The sequence below is a fragment of the Acinonyx jubatus genome, chromosome X, assembly GCF_027475565.1.
Source record: "Acinonyx jubatus isolate Ajub_Pintada_27869175 chromosome X, VMU_Ajub_asm_v1.0, whole genome shotgun sequence".
Taxonomy (NCBI): Eukaryota; Metazoa; Chordata; class Mammalia; order Carnivora; family Felidae; genus Acinonyx; species Acinonyx jubatus.
This window is the reverse complement of record NC_069389.1, coordinates 94,483,253-94,496,926: the sequence shown is the minus strand read 5'-3', so window position 1 is coordinate 94,496,926 and position 13,674 is coordinate 94,483,253. Positions and strand designations below refer to the sequence as shown.

Below are 13,674 nucleotides of genomic sequence, written 5' to 3'. Positions count from 1 at the left end.
CAATTCCATACAAATTTTAGGATTATTTGTCCTAGTTCTTTGAAAAATGCCATTGGAATTCTGATAGGGATTAGACTGACCCTCTAGATTGCTTTGAGTGGTATAGACATTTTAAAAATGTTCATTCTCCCAATACATGAGCATGGAATATCTTTCCATTTGCTTGTGTCTTCAATTTCTTTCAAAATCCAAATTCTCTTGGAAAAAAATTTTTAACGTGTATTTATTTTTTAGAGAAAGAGTGAAACAGGCAGAGCATGAGCGGGGAAGGGGCAGAGAGAGAGAGAGAGAGAGAGGGAGGCACAGAATGTGAGGTCGGCGCCAGGCTCCGAGCGGTCAGCACAGAGCCCGACGCGGGGCTCAAACCCACGAGCTGCGAGATCATGACCTGAGCCGAAGACGGCCGCTCAACCGACTGAGCCCCCCAGGCGCCCCTCAAAATCTAACTTCTGATATACTTCCAGCCTTGTTCTTGGTAGGTCAGACTTTGAGGGGTGCCTTGGGAGCAGCTCGAACAAAACTGCTGTGCTACACAACTCCAGAGGGTGCCAGCCACATTTCATTCAGTGCCATTGATGTTATGCAACGTGGTGACCCTGTTTCCCTCAAGTCCTCTTTCTCCAGCACCCTACACCTAATGTCTTAGCAGGTTCGGTTGGCTCTGCCTGCAAAATATATCCAAGAATCCAACAACTTCTCTCCAGTTCCACTGCCAGCAGCCTGGCCCAAGCTCATCCCCTGATAACTTATTATCCAAAAAAAAAAAAAAAAACCACAAACAAACCAACCAACCAACCACAAGAGCAATCCTTTTTAAATGTGTCAAACTACACCACTCCTCTCCCCAATGCTTCCCATCTCGCTCAAAGACAAAGTCAAAATTCTTACAATGGCCTATACGACCATGAATTGGTGTTTTTTTTTTTCCTCTTTGGCATTTATCTACCTCTATCTATCCTGTGTATTGTATGTATTCATCTCATTTATTGTCTTGCCCCCAGATGAACATAAGCTTCATGGGTCAGGAACTCGGTCTGTTTTGTTCACCGATGAAGCCTCAGTATCTACAATAATACCTGACGCAAAATGCACACTCAGTACATATTTGTAGATGAAATAAATGAAGTGGGTTAGGAAGGGGGAAATCTCTACGCACAGGCCAGCATCCTACCAAACCAATATAACAAGCGAAATGCTATTTGAGTAGCCAGCTAGGGCTGGGACGAAGTCAAATCCCAAGAGATGCTCAGTTCCTATTTCCTACTGTTTGTGTTTCCACTGTTTTGCTATTTTACCTGATGAAGTCTCCTTTCCTCTGCTTCCTAAAGAAAAAGAAATTCGCCTATAGGTGGGAAGGAGCGCCCCCTGGTGGAAGCCAGCCTACAAAGCAATGGAAAAGAAAATCCTAGAGCAAGTCTTAAGTTATAAAGGAGGGTCACTGGGGACAAAAGGACTCCAACATTTCACAGCAAAAGTCCTCAGTAGAAATAAGGGAAACTAAAGATTAGATTCAAAGTATATGGCGGAACTTACTAACTTATTTTACTGTTGAAATTCTTCTGCAATCTGAAAACGAGAAAAAAAAATCCACTGAAAGCTGAACAACGTAAATGCCGACTCCCAAGGAATTTTTAATCTGGTAGAGGATGTAAGTCATGAATACAAACAAGTACAAAGCAGTGGGTATGACTGTGAATGAGAGAATGGGGGCCAAATAAGAGGAATAAATTAAGAGCTATGACTTACCCAGGAAAGAGAAGGCTAACTTTGGTGCCGAGTAAATCCAGGAAGACAACTTGGAGGGGGTGGTTCTTGAGCTGAGCCTTGAAAGACAGACAAAATTTTATTTTTATTTATTTTTTAAAAGACATTTTATCTTATTTTTATTTTTTTTTAAGTTTATTTATTTATTCTGAGACAGAGAGAGAGAGAATATGAATGGGGGAGGAGCAGAGAGAGAGGGAGAGAGAATCCTGAGCAGGCTCTGCACCTCACAGTGTAGACCCTGATGCGGGGATCGATCCCACGAACTGTGAGCTCATGATCTGAGCCAAAATAAAGAGTCGGATGCTTAACCGACTGAGCCACCTAGGCACCCTGACAAAATTTTAATAAGAGAGTATTCCAGGTAAAGACCTGAATGTAGGGAAGGGTATATCATGTGGAAACCCAAGCAGGCCAACAGGGCTCTGCACATGTCACAATTTGGGTGACAACACAACTGAAACCCCTCCTTGAAAAGAGCAGAGATTCAAGGGGTGCCTGGGTGGCTCAGTCGGTTAAGCATCCGACTTTGGCTCAGGTCATGATCTCGCGGTTCGTGGGTTCGAGCCCCGCGTCAGGCTCTGGGCTGACAGCTCAGAGCCTGGAGCCTGCTTTGGATTCTGTGTCTCCCTCTCTCTCTGCCCCTCCCCCGCTCACACTCTGTCTGTCTGTCTGTCTCTGTCTCTCTCTCTCTCTCTCAAAAATAAACAAACACTAAAAAAAAAATAAAAAAAAAAAAGAGCAGAGATTCTCAAGAGAAAAGTCATTGCCAGAGGCAAACACAGGAAGGAACCAAAGAAGTCCCCCACCCCCTGTCACTTTCCTTGTTTTCCCTTGGATGAGAGGAACACTACTCAAAACTATGGGGAAGAAGAAGATAAAATGCAAAGTCCGCAATAAATTCTCCAGCTTACATACCAGAGGATTCTGAATCCACAATATCGAATGAAGATACTTACATCGCGGGGTCTATTCTGTCCTGTATTTTATCTAACGGTAAAATAAAGTGGCACTCCCTCCATTCCCTCCTGTGCAATGACCTTCCCATGGAGATGCCAAAACGCATCCTGAATCCATCCAGCCTTCTCCGTCTCAACCGTCATCCCCCTAGTCTGAGCCACGATCCTCTCTCCCCCAGTCCAGGGCAACAGCCGCCTGACTGGTCTCCCCACTTAGTCACTGGCACCTTCTATAAGCCGCGCCCGCACACCGCAGTCAGATCACCCAGGGATATCTTGGGATGAGGTAAACAACTCGCATTTCATTTTCAACTTTTCCTTTTGAAATGTTACAGACTTACCCGTCCCCCCAAAAAGTTGCAACAACAGTCCGAAGAGTCTGCTCACCCACATTGCTCAAGTATTAACATCTTATATAACCACAGTACACTATTATAAATCAAGAAATTAGTATTCATGCAGTTCTATAATCAATAGCCAGGATTTTATTTTCTCCATTTGCCCCAACAATGTCCTTTTTCTGGTCGGGGATCACATATGTTTTCTTTGACGCCTTTAATCTAGAAGAGTTCCTTGGTCTTTTTTTTTTTTTTTTTTTTTGTCTTTAATGACCATGATACTTTTGAAAAGCACCCGCTGGTTTCAGTTTGGGGTTTATCTGATGGTTCATCGTGTCTCTATTTCAGTTACGTGTTTTGCCCAGAACACTACAGGCACATAGTTTGTTCAATTACTGGCGATGTTAACTTTGACCAGTTGGTTAGGGTAGTCTGCCCAGTTTCTCCCCAGTGGCGTTCCTATTTTGCCCTTTGTAACGAGTAAGCGTTTTGTGGGGAGATGTTTAAAAACTATATAAATACACTGTTTCCATCATACTTTTGTCCATTAATTTTAATATTCTTCGACGATTCTTGCCTGAAATGGTTATTACTGTGGTGCTTGCCGAATAAGTTTCTATTTTCATTATTCTTGTTACATTTTATTCATTGGAATGCTATTGTAAACAAGTGCTTTTCCTTCTCCCTCATTTATTTACTTATTCAGTTATTTCTTCATATTCGTGTGGACTCATGGATTCTTATTTTACTCTATGGCTTATAATCCATTACTGTCATTAATCATCTTGTTGCTTACATTGTCACAGATTTCGGCATTGGAAACCCCCTCAAATGGACTCCTGCATCCTTTCTAACACATCCCCATGGCCCTTCTTACTTTCTGGCGACGGAAGACATTCCAAGCTCATCTAATAGTCTCCTTGTCCCAGCCCAGGAATCGGCCGTTTCTACAAGAGTTCTGGTTCCTTTCATTTGGAGAGTGCTATTCTATATATACATCATATATATATATATATCATATAAATATGATATATAGATTAGTACATATATGATATATAATACTATTACTATAGTAAATACTAATATATATAGTATATCATACTAATATATATATGATATATATATATTAGAGAGCACATGTGAGTTGGGGAGAAGAGCAGAGAGAGAGAATCTTAAGCAGGCTCCACACTCAGCATGGGGCCAGACGCGGGGCTTGATCCCATGATCTGGGATCCAGATCTGAGCCAAAATCACGAGTTGAACAATCAACCAATGGAGCCATCCAGGAGCCCCTAGAAAATGCTATTTTATTTTTTTTAAGTTTATTTGTTTGTTTTTGAGAGAGAGAGAGAGAGAGAGAAATGGAGAGGGAGGGGCAGAGAGAGAGAGAGAGGGAGACAAAGAATCCCAAGCAGGCTCTTTGCTGACAGCGCAGAGCCCGACACAGGGCTCAAACTTACCGACCCTAAGATCATGAGCTGAGCCGAAATCAAGAGTCAGACACTTAACCGACTGAGCCACCCAGGCGCCCCAAGAATGCGGTTTTAAAACCAAGATCTGAATGTCTAGTGTGCCCATTGGTATTGCGGTATCATTGCTTGTAAGCCTCCTCGGCAGACAAAGCTAGGAACCATATGTATATATACAAACAACTCTATTTCCATATCTATCTCCGCGTGAGTGTGTGGTATGGGTGTGCGCATGTAAAACACCGTATTCATACTGATACCTCTGATCACTGCCAGTCTCCTGTCTCTTCTTATGTGTAACTCCTTCCTCTAAAAGTGTAAAGTCTGGCTCTCCTTATTCACAATGTATCCTTTGCTCAATACTAGAATATACATAAAGTAGATTCAGAATTGCTAACCCACACCCCTGTGGAAAACACACCTACTATCTAGAGTACAGTATTTACTTATGGTTTGGGGCTGATTTTTTTTTTGTCTTGAGCCTTAGAACAGCGGTTCTCGAAGTGTGGTCCCTGAACCAGCATCATTAGCTGCATCTGAGGACTTGTTGGAAATGCAAATTCTTGGGGTATCTTAGGTGGCTCAGCCGGCTGAGCATCCAACTTCGGCTCAGGTCATGATCTCGCACTTGTGGGTTCGAGCCCCCCATCAGGCTGCGTGCTGACAGCTGGGAACCTGCAGCCGGCTTTGGATTCTGTGTCTCCCCTCCCCCCCGCGCCCCTCCCCTGCTCACGCTGTCTCTCAAAAAATAAAATGAAACGTTAAAAAAAATTTTTTTAAAGAAATGTAAATTCTTGAGCTCCACCCTGGACCTACTGAATTAGAAATGCTGGAGGTGGAGATCGTCACCCAGAGCTCTTCAACAAGCTCCCCAGGTGACTCTGACGCACCCCAAAGTTTGAGAACCACTACTGTAGAGCACATAGTCAAAATACTCTTTTCCGAAGTTATTTAGTGCATCAGTCTGCTCGGGTTGACAAAACTAAACAGCCCAGATGGGTGACTTAAACAGTAGAAATTTATTTCTCACAGTTCTCTAGGCTAGAAGTCCAAGATCAAGGGGTCTGCAAGGTTTGTTTCTCCTGAGGACTCTCTCCTTGGCTTGCAGATGGCCGCCTTCTCACTGCGTCCTCACACGAATTTTTCTCTGTGCATATCCTGCAATCCCTTCCTTTTCCTATAGAGACTGGTCATATTGGATTAGGGTCCCACCCTTATGACTTCGCTTAACGTTAATTACAACCTTTTTTAATGTTTTTTATTTTGAGAGAGAGAGAGAGAGCGCGCGCGCACGAGCACAGGAGGGTCAGAGAGAGAGGGAGAGAGAATTACAAGTAGACTCCATGCTGTCACCGCAGAGCCCGACATGGGGCTCGATCTCGCGAACTGAACTGTGAGATCGTGACCTGAGCCAAAATCAAGACTCGAACACTCAACTGACTGAGCCACCCAGGCGCCCCTAATGTTAATTACACCCTTAAAGGCCCTACTGGCAAATACCGTCACACTGAAGGTTAGGGCTTCAACACATGAATTTTGAGGGGACACATTTCAGCCCATAACACTTGGGTTAGTTATTGTCGCCCACTCCTTCATTACGTCTGTTATTCATTTGTAACACAGTTAGTTCCTTTGTTTCTGTCCATATTCCGTCTTCCTCTTACAAGGACCCTTGTAATCCTACCGGACCACCAGGGGAATGCCCTCAGGTCTCCATCCTTAACTTAATCACAGTTGCGAAGTCCCTTCTGTCATGTAAAGCAGGGCACTCAGTTCTGGGGTTTAGTATGTGAACACCTTTGGGGGAGGCCATCATTCTCCCACACAGACATTTGCTTAAGTTTTTAAAAACGCAGAGTGGGGGCGCCTGGGTGGCGCAGTCGGTTAAGCGTCCGACTTCAGCCAGGTCACGATCTCGCGGTCCGTGGGTTCGAGCCCCGCGTCAGGCTCGGAGCCTGGACCTGTTTCCGATTCTGTGTCTCCCTCTCTCTCTGCCCCTCCCCCGTTCATGCTCTGTCTCTCTCTGTCCCAAAAATAAAATAAACGTTGAAAAACGCAGAGTGACAGATCTTGGAATTCGCCTTCTTACAATCATGAAAACAGCTGCCCTCTCTTCTTAGAATGAGCCCCACCTCTTCACCCTCTGGCCTCCTTTGCCTCTTTCCATCTCCTCGACGCTGCCAAATCCTTTACGGCTTCAAGCCTTTGCACTTACTCTTTCTCCGCCTAGAATATTCTTTCTCCAGCTCCTCTCATGGTTGGCTCATTCTTCCAGTCTCCTCTCGAATGTCACCTCTTTAAAGGAGTTCTCCTGGATCGCCACGTAGATAACAGCCCGTCTCGGTAACTGTGGTTTGGCCTACGTATTTTCTTTACGTTGAGCACAGTCCGTAATAGATTCTGTACCAGTTTGTAAACTGGCCCATCTCTCTCACTAGAATGTAATCTCCGTGAGGGCGGAGACTGTGGATATCCCTGTGTATCCGTAATATCTGGCACGGTATTGGGCCCACAGTAGGCACTCCGTAAGTGTTGACGGGATGGATGAATGCGACTCCAGTTCAGGGGCCCAATGTAGGATAAGTGCGTTGCTGGTCTATATAGACTAAACGTAACAACCTGTTACCGTACCCTGCTGCTGGGGGCTTTCACAATTCCTAGTCCAGCGCGATATCCTATATGTCATTCATTCATTAAGTGTTCGCTGAATAGCTAATACCCACACACAACACTACGGGGGAGCAACTATTGCTATTGTCCCCATTTTACCGACGAGAAAACTGAGGCTCAGCGCAGTCGCGTGGCCAAGGACGCGCGGCTAGGAAGCTACCATATGCTAGGCTTCAGGCTGGGCTCAGGGGCTATACCAGAGAGTGCGTGCACATGGTCCTTGCCTTCTCTGGGGGAGAATCCAGGAAGGAATCCGTGCTTACGGGGTAGGGTGCTAAGTGTTATCAAAGAGGCCTGCCAGGGTGCTGTGGGAGCACTGGCGTGGGACGGTGAAATCAGGGTGAGGAGTCAGAGGGGGCTTCTGGGAGGAGGAGGCATTTGAACCAAATGTGAAGCCTACGGAGATCTTAGCTAGATCAAGGCAAGACCGACTAGCCAGCTGTGATAGGGCTCACGGGCTATCGTTCACCTCGCTGACACGTCCGTCTTCCTGCAGGCTGGCCTTCGCCTCAGCCTTGCAGGATGAGAAACCCAATACTGTAAGTAACCTAGAATTATCCAGAATTGGGAATACTGGCACACGCTAATCCAGCTCAGGAGAGAACGAGGTTTGTAAATCAGAGCATACGTTTGTTCATTTAATGCGGAGCCGGGCATTCCCTCCCACAGGCCTGTGTACTGAGGCGGTGTTCCAGCCAGCCTAGAACAGGGCTCCGCCCACTTTTTCTTTCAAGGGCCAGGCAGTAAATACGTTTAGTTTTCCGGGTGATATGGTCTCTGCACCCCTACCCCACCGTGCCATTGCGGGGCAATAAAGCAGTGATAGATACCACATAAACAAATCAGTGGGCCCGTGTTCCGATGAGACTTTATTTACTAAAATAGGTGGCAGGGTTTATGGACCCCTGGCCTAGAATAAGAGAAGTAGTTACAAGATTGAAATGCTGAATCACATCGATGCGTCCACTGATACAAGAGAGATAAACCTACCTCTGGTATCAGATTGGGCACGTTCTCTCCTAAACAGTGCTTCGATGGACGCTGCCATCGTGTGCCTCTCTAGCCCTCTGTTACCTGCAGGGGGAAAGAGCAGCTTCCATTTTTACAGATGTTTCCCCCATAAAAAGTGACAGATCCGGCAATGTGAACACTTACGAGAGGCACTCGCATGTCAATTCCATGAAGAGAGAGAGAGGATTTTTTTCAATTAGACAGAATCTTGTATTTTTACAAAAGCGGTAAATGTCCAATGTAGAAAATTAGAAAAGATAAGAAAACAGAAACATTATATTCCCACCACCCTGAAATGACCACTATCAAGAGCTTAGTATAGGGGGCGCCTGGGTGGCTCAGTCGGTTGAGCAGCCGACTCTTGATTTCAGCTCAGGTCATGATCTCACAATCATGAGATCGAGCCTTGCATAGAGCTCGGCGCTGGGCGTGAAGCCTGCTTAGGGTTCTCTCTCTCTCTCTCTCTCTCTCTCTCTCTCTCTCTCTCTCTCCCTCTGCCTCTCCCCCACTTGCACTCTTTCTCTCTCTAAAAAAACTTAAAAAAAAAAAAACAAATTGGGGGCGCCTGGGTGGTTCAGCGAGTTAAGCGTCAGGTCACAATCTCGCGGTTCATGGGTTCGAGCCCAGCATCGGGCTCTCTGCTGACAGCTGGGAGCCTGGAGCCTGCTTCAGATTCAGGGTCTCCCTCTCTCTCCGCCCCTCCCCCGCTTGTGCTCTTTCTCTCTCTCAAAAATAAATTTAAAAAATTTTTTTAATTTTTATTTAAAAATCAACATTTAAACATGGAAATTAGACAAAAATAAACATTAAACGTTATTTTTCATGTTTTTATTTTAAAAAATTCTTTTAATGTTTATTTATTTTTGAGAGAGAGAAAGAGCACAGGCGCAGGAGGGCCAGAGAGAGAGAGACACAGAATGTGAAGCAGGCTCCAGACCCTGAGCTGTCAGCACAGAGCCCGATCTGGGGCTCGAACCTACGAGCCATGAGATCACGACCTGAGCCGAAGTCAGACGCTTAACCGACTGAGCCACCCAGGCGCCCCCCCCCCCAAATTTTTCTTAATAAAAATAAAAAATAAAATAAAAAAAAGACCTTACTATATATATCCTTCCAGATCAAGAATTCCTCCAAGTTTACATAATACGTATATGCACTTTCTACCAAAATGAGATAATACGTGTACATATGCTTTCTAACTGCTTTTTTCAGCTAATCACCTCTACCATTTCGTGTTAGTCAATGTTCACCTCATCTAATACCCATCCATAGTCAAATTTTCCTACTTTTCCCCAAGTGTCCTATAACGCTAGCTTGTTCAAATCAGGATCCAATCTCAGACCACACATTGCATCTTAAGTCTCTTCATTTGGAATAGTATCCTTTTTCAGGACAGGGTTTTGCTTCCTGCTGTATCCCCAATGCCTTTAACAGTTCTTGATACACGATAGTATCTCAATAGACGTTTACAGAATTATTTTTTAATGTTTATGTATATATTTTGAGAGAGAGAGAGCGCGCGCAGGGAAGGGGCAGAGAGAGGGAGGGTGGGAATCCCAAGCAGGCTCCGCGCTGTTAGCGCGGAGCCCGATGCAGGGCTCGAACTCAGGAACCGTGAGATCCTGACTTGAGCCGAAATCAAGAATCAGGCTCTTAACCAACTAAGCCACCCAGGTGCCCTAATAACTAACGAATGAATACAAAACTTAGAGGAATGGGGGTTTCACCCTAGAGCTTATCTCACCCACCCATCACCCTTTATCTCCATTTTACAGATAACAAAAATCAGGACCAGAGAAGTGAAGCGACTTCCCAAGGTCACCCAGCAAGTATGTGGCAATTGCTTTCCGTTTCTCTGTTTACTCTATTAAACCAAGGGCTGTCAAACTTTTTCTGTGAAGAGTGGAAAATAAATATTTTAGGCTTTATAATACAATATGATGATAAAAATAATTGCACGGTTTTGTAATACAGGTCTACTGATGAAAAAAATGGAATAGAAGAAAAATATTTTGTTTAATTGTGGTTGAAAGTTCATGTTCCCATGATCAAACTGATTGTAAATGTTCATCTGATAAAACGTTCTTAGCTCGTGGGTCATAGTTGGCCAATCTATGTCTTATACTATGCGGCTTGTCTGTGATTTGGCTTTTTCCTTGTACGTTTGAGTGAAACTAACATCCTTTTTTTTTCTTTTTTTCCTAATATAATTTACTGTCAAATTGGCTTACTTACAACATCCTTTTTAATGAACAGTTAGAATTGGGTTCTGGCCGGGGCGCCTGGGTGGCTCGGTCGGTTGAGCGTCTGACTTCGGCTCAGGTCATGATCTCACAGTTTGTGAGCTCGGGCCCCACGTCGGGCTCTGTGCTGACAGCTCGGAGCCTGGAGCCCGCTTTGGATTCTGTGTCTCCCTCTCTCTCTGCCCTCCCCTGCTCATGCTCTGTCTCTGTCTCTCAAAAATAAACATTAAAAAAAAAAAAAAGAATTGGGTTCTGGCCTACTGAAGTTATGTGGTACTAAAGTACCAATGAGGACAACTCCCTAGCCATTCCTTTAAAATGCATGATCTTGTCTTGCTTCAGTTACCCTAGTATCTGTTGGTAATGCCTGCCTTCTGTGGTTAAACTTGCAAGAAGGTAGGTTGCCTTATGACCGTGGCTTTCATAATTAACCATGTGTTACCATTTAATGTGGCTGACCAATTTAGAAATCAGTGCAGGGCGCCTGGGTGGCTCAGTCAGTTGAGCAACCGACTTCGGCTCAGGTCATGGTCTCAAGGTTTGTGGGTTCAAGCCCCCCATCAGGCTCTGTGCTGACAGCCTGCCTGTGCTCAGTTCCATCAGAGCAGGTAACACACGGTACTACGATTATGTTCCTCTGTCTCCCTCTTGGAGCCATGAGCTCCTTGCACGGATGGGCTGTGTATTATTCATTTCAGCAACTCGATTTGATAACATTGAAAAAGCCAGTCATTAAAGCAAAGTGAAACTAGTTAAGCAAATACCACTCCGTCTAGGCAAACGAACATCACAGTGAGATACCAAACGAAAGACAAAACAAGTGTTGGTGAGGAGACGGAGAAACTGGAACCTTCATAATTTACCAATGGCAACATTAAATGGTGCAGACACTTTGGAAAAGAGCCCGGAAGTTCCTAAAGATAAAAAAGCTTAAACATAGAGTTGCCATAGAGGACCCAGAAATTCCACTCCTACTCCAGGGAATGGGTGCACATGGTCCTTGCCTTCTCTAGCGGAGAGTCAGAGAATGAATTCAAATTCATTTGCAGGGCAGTGTGCAAAGTGTTGTGACAGAGGTCGGCAAAGGGTGTTAAGGGGAAACACCAGCAAAGAAAGGGCAGCGAAAGCAAGAGAATTGAAAACACATGTCCACACAAATGTTCTCAATTATTGCATCACTCTTAATAACCAAAAAATGAAACCAACCCAATTGTCCATTGACTGATAAATGGAGAAACAAATGTGGTATATCCACACCGTTGAATATTATTCAGCTATAGACAGGAATTACATGCTGGTAAGTGCTACAACACAGATGAAACTAGAAAACATCACGCTAGGTGAAAGAAGCCAGTCCCCAAAGACCACATAGTGTATGATTCCATTCATATGAACTGTCCAGAAAAAGCAACTATATAGAGCCAGAAGAGGGATAAATGGTTGCTTAGGGCTAGAGGTCGGAGGGAAGATTAACTGCAGACAGCTTTATGGGCATTTGCTCCGGGGTGGCTGGGGATGAAAATACTCTAAAACCAGAATGTGCTGACAGGTGCGCAACTCTGCCAATTTACTAAAAATAATTGTACACTTAAAATGAGTGAAGTTTCGGGGCGCCTGGGTGGCTCAGTCGGTTAAGTGGCCGACTTTGGCTCAGGTCACGGTCTCGCGGTCCGTGAGTTCGAGCCCCGCGTCGGGCTCTGGGCTGATGGCTCAGAGCCTGGAGCCTGCTTCGGATTCTGTGTCTCCCTCTGTCTGACCCTCCCCTGTTCATGCTCTGTCTCTCCCTGTCTCAAAAATAAATAAAACGTTAAAAAAATTTTTTAAAAAAAATGAGTGAAGTTTCTAGCGTGCAAAGCGTAAAGCTCTTTTGAAAACCCCTCAATCTATCACATTATTGAATCTCTCTCTAAATTAACCCCCCCTCCCCCAGCTGGACTACCCCCACTACAAGACCTGGTAAGGACGGTGGTGAATGCAGTTTCTCAGGCATTTTTGTCGGTTGGGGCTGGGGAGTGTGCTGATAGAGACATCAAAGTCGGCACAGAGGTGTGTGTGTGTGTGTGTGTGTGTGTGTGTGTGTGTGTAACTGTAAGACATCTTGAGGTGTACGATGCGTTTCCGTCTGAGTGTTCCAAGCGTGTAATGCGGGCGACCCCGCGGCCTCTGCCAGGTCAAGCGGGAGCGTCCCTGAAGTCCCTACTCCAAGTGAGAGACGTAGTCACTTTTTGCAACTCTCAAGCCCCCGTTCACGACCAAGTGAATGTCCCATCGGGGCATATCCGTGAAAATGTCGATTTGGGGGTACGGGGCGGGGGTGATTTGCTCAGTGCTTATTGGGCAAGGAGGTCCCGCTAGAGCAGCCACATGATCCAAACTCGCCCCCCACCCCCGGCGCTGGGCGCGCTCCCATGGGGTCCTCCAGGGGACAGCGCGTCCCTCCAAGGGCGGCGGGGAGGTGCGACGGGATGTGACAGCACCTCTCCGAGCTAGGGGAAAGCCTGGCACCGAGCCCCCCCTCTTTGCCTTGCGGGGAGGGCCAAACCGGCCACAAAGCCGGAGTGAGGCGTCTCCTGGTGCCCGGGAAACTCACGCGGCTGCTCGTCAGCGTCCCCGGGAGGTTACAGGTCAGGGAGCCCGGACCGGAGTCGCCGTCGCCGCCGCACCACCCCCGAGTGGCCCGCGCGGAGCGTTAGGAGAAGGGTGGGGGGGGCGGGAAGCAGGCCGAGCGCGCCCGCAGCCGGCGGGGGCCACCGGGCGGACGCCGGGACCCGGGACCCGGCGCGCGGTTGTCCGGTCACGTGGCCACCGCCCCTCTGCGCCCGAGGTTGTGGCGCACAGCGCCCCCTGGTGACCAGCGGCGGGCACGGCCGCGGGGACCGGCGGGGGCCGGCTTCCGGTGCACCAGGCAGCCCAGGTGAGGCCTCTGCGGGGGAGGGTGGGGGAGGAGTGGCATTGATCGCCGCGGGCCGCCCCCCCCGCCCCCCCCCGCCCCCCCGGCGATGCAGGACGCCGAGGGGAGCCCACCCAGACCCAAACTGGCGTCTCTGAAGGCCTTTGCCTTCCACCCTGCCCTCCTTCTCCCCAGGGACCCCGAAGAGGGCTGAGGGGCCCAATGATTGTCTTGAACCTGGACCTCAGCTCCCTTCTGCAAAAATGAACAGAATAAGGCAGGTTGGTTGAAGGTGGGCCTTTCTTGATGCTCCTGAAAAGAATGTATCTG

At 46.7% G+C, this 13,674-nt stretch overlaps 1 long non-coding RNA gene across 1 annotated transcript in view; it reads right to left on the bottom strand.

Annotated features, from left to right (window-relative positions):
- Positions 1 to 13,272, bottom strand: part of LOC113597607 (uncharacterized) — an 82,182-nt gene extending 68,910 nt beyond the window's left edge. The window contains exons 1-2 of the long non-coding RNA XR_003418392.2: positions 13,045 to 13,272; positions 1,747 to 1,823 (exon numbers count right to left, since the gene is read on the bottom strand). This is a non-coding gene — a long non-coding RNA (uncharacterized LOC113597607). The remainder of the gene's footprint in view (positions 1 to 1,746; positions 1,824 to 13,044) is intronic.
- Positions 13,273 to 13,674: the final 402 nt, after the last annotated feature.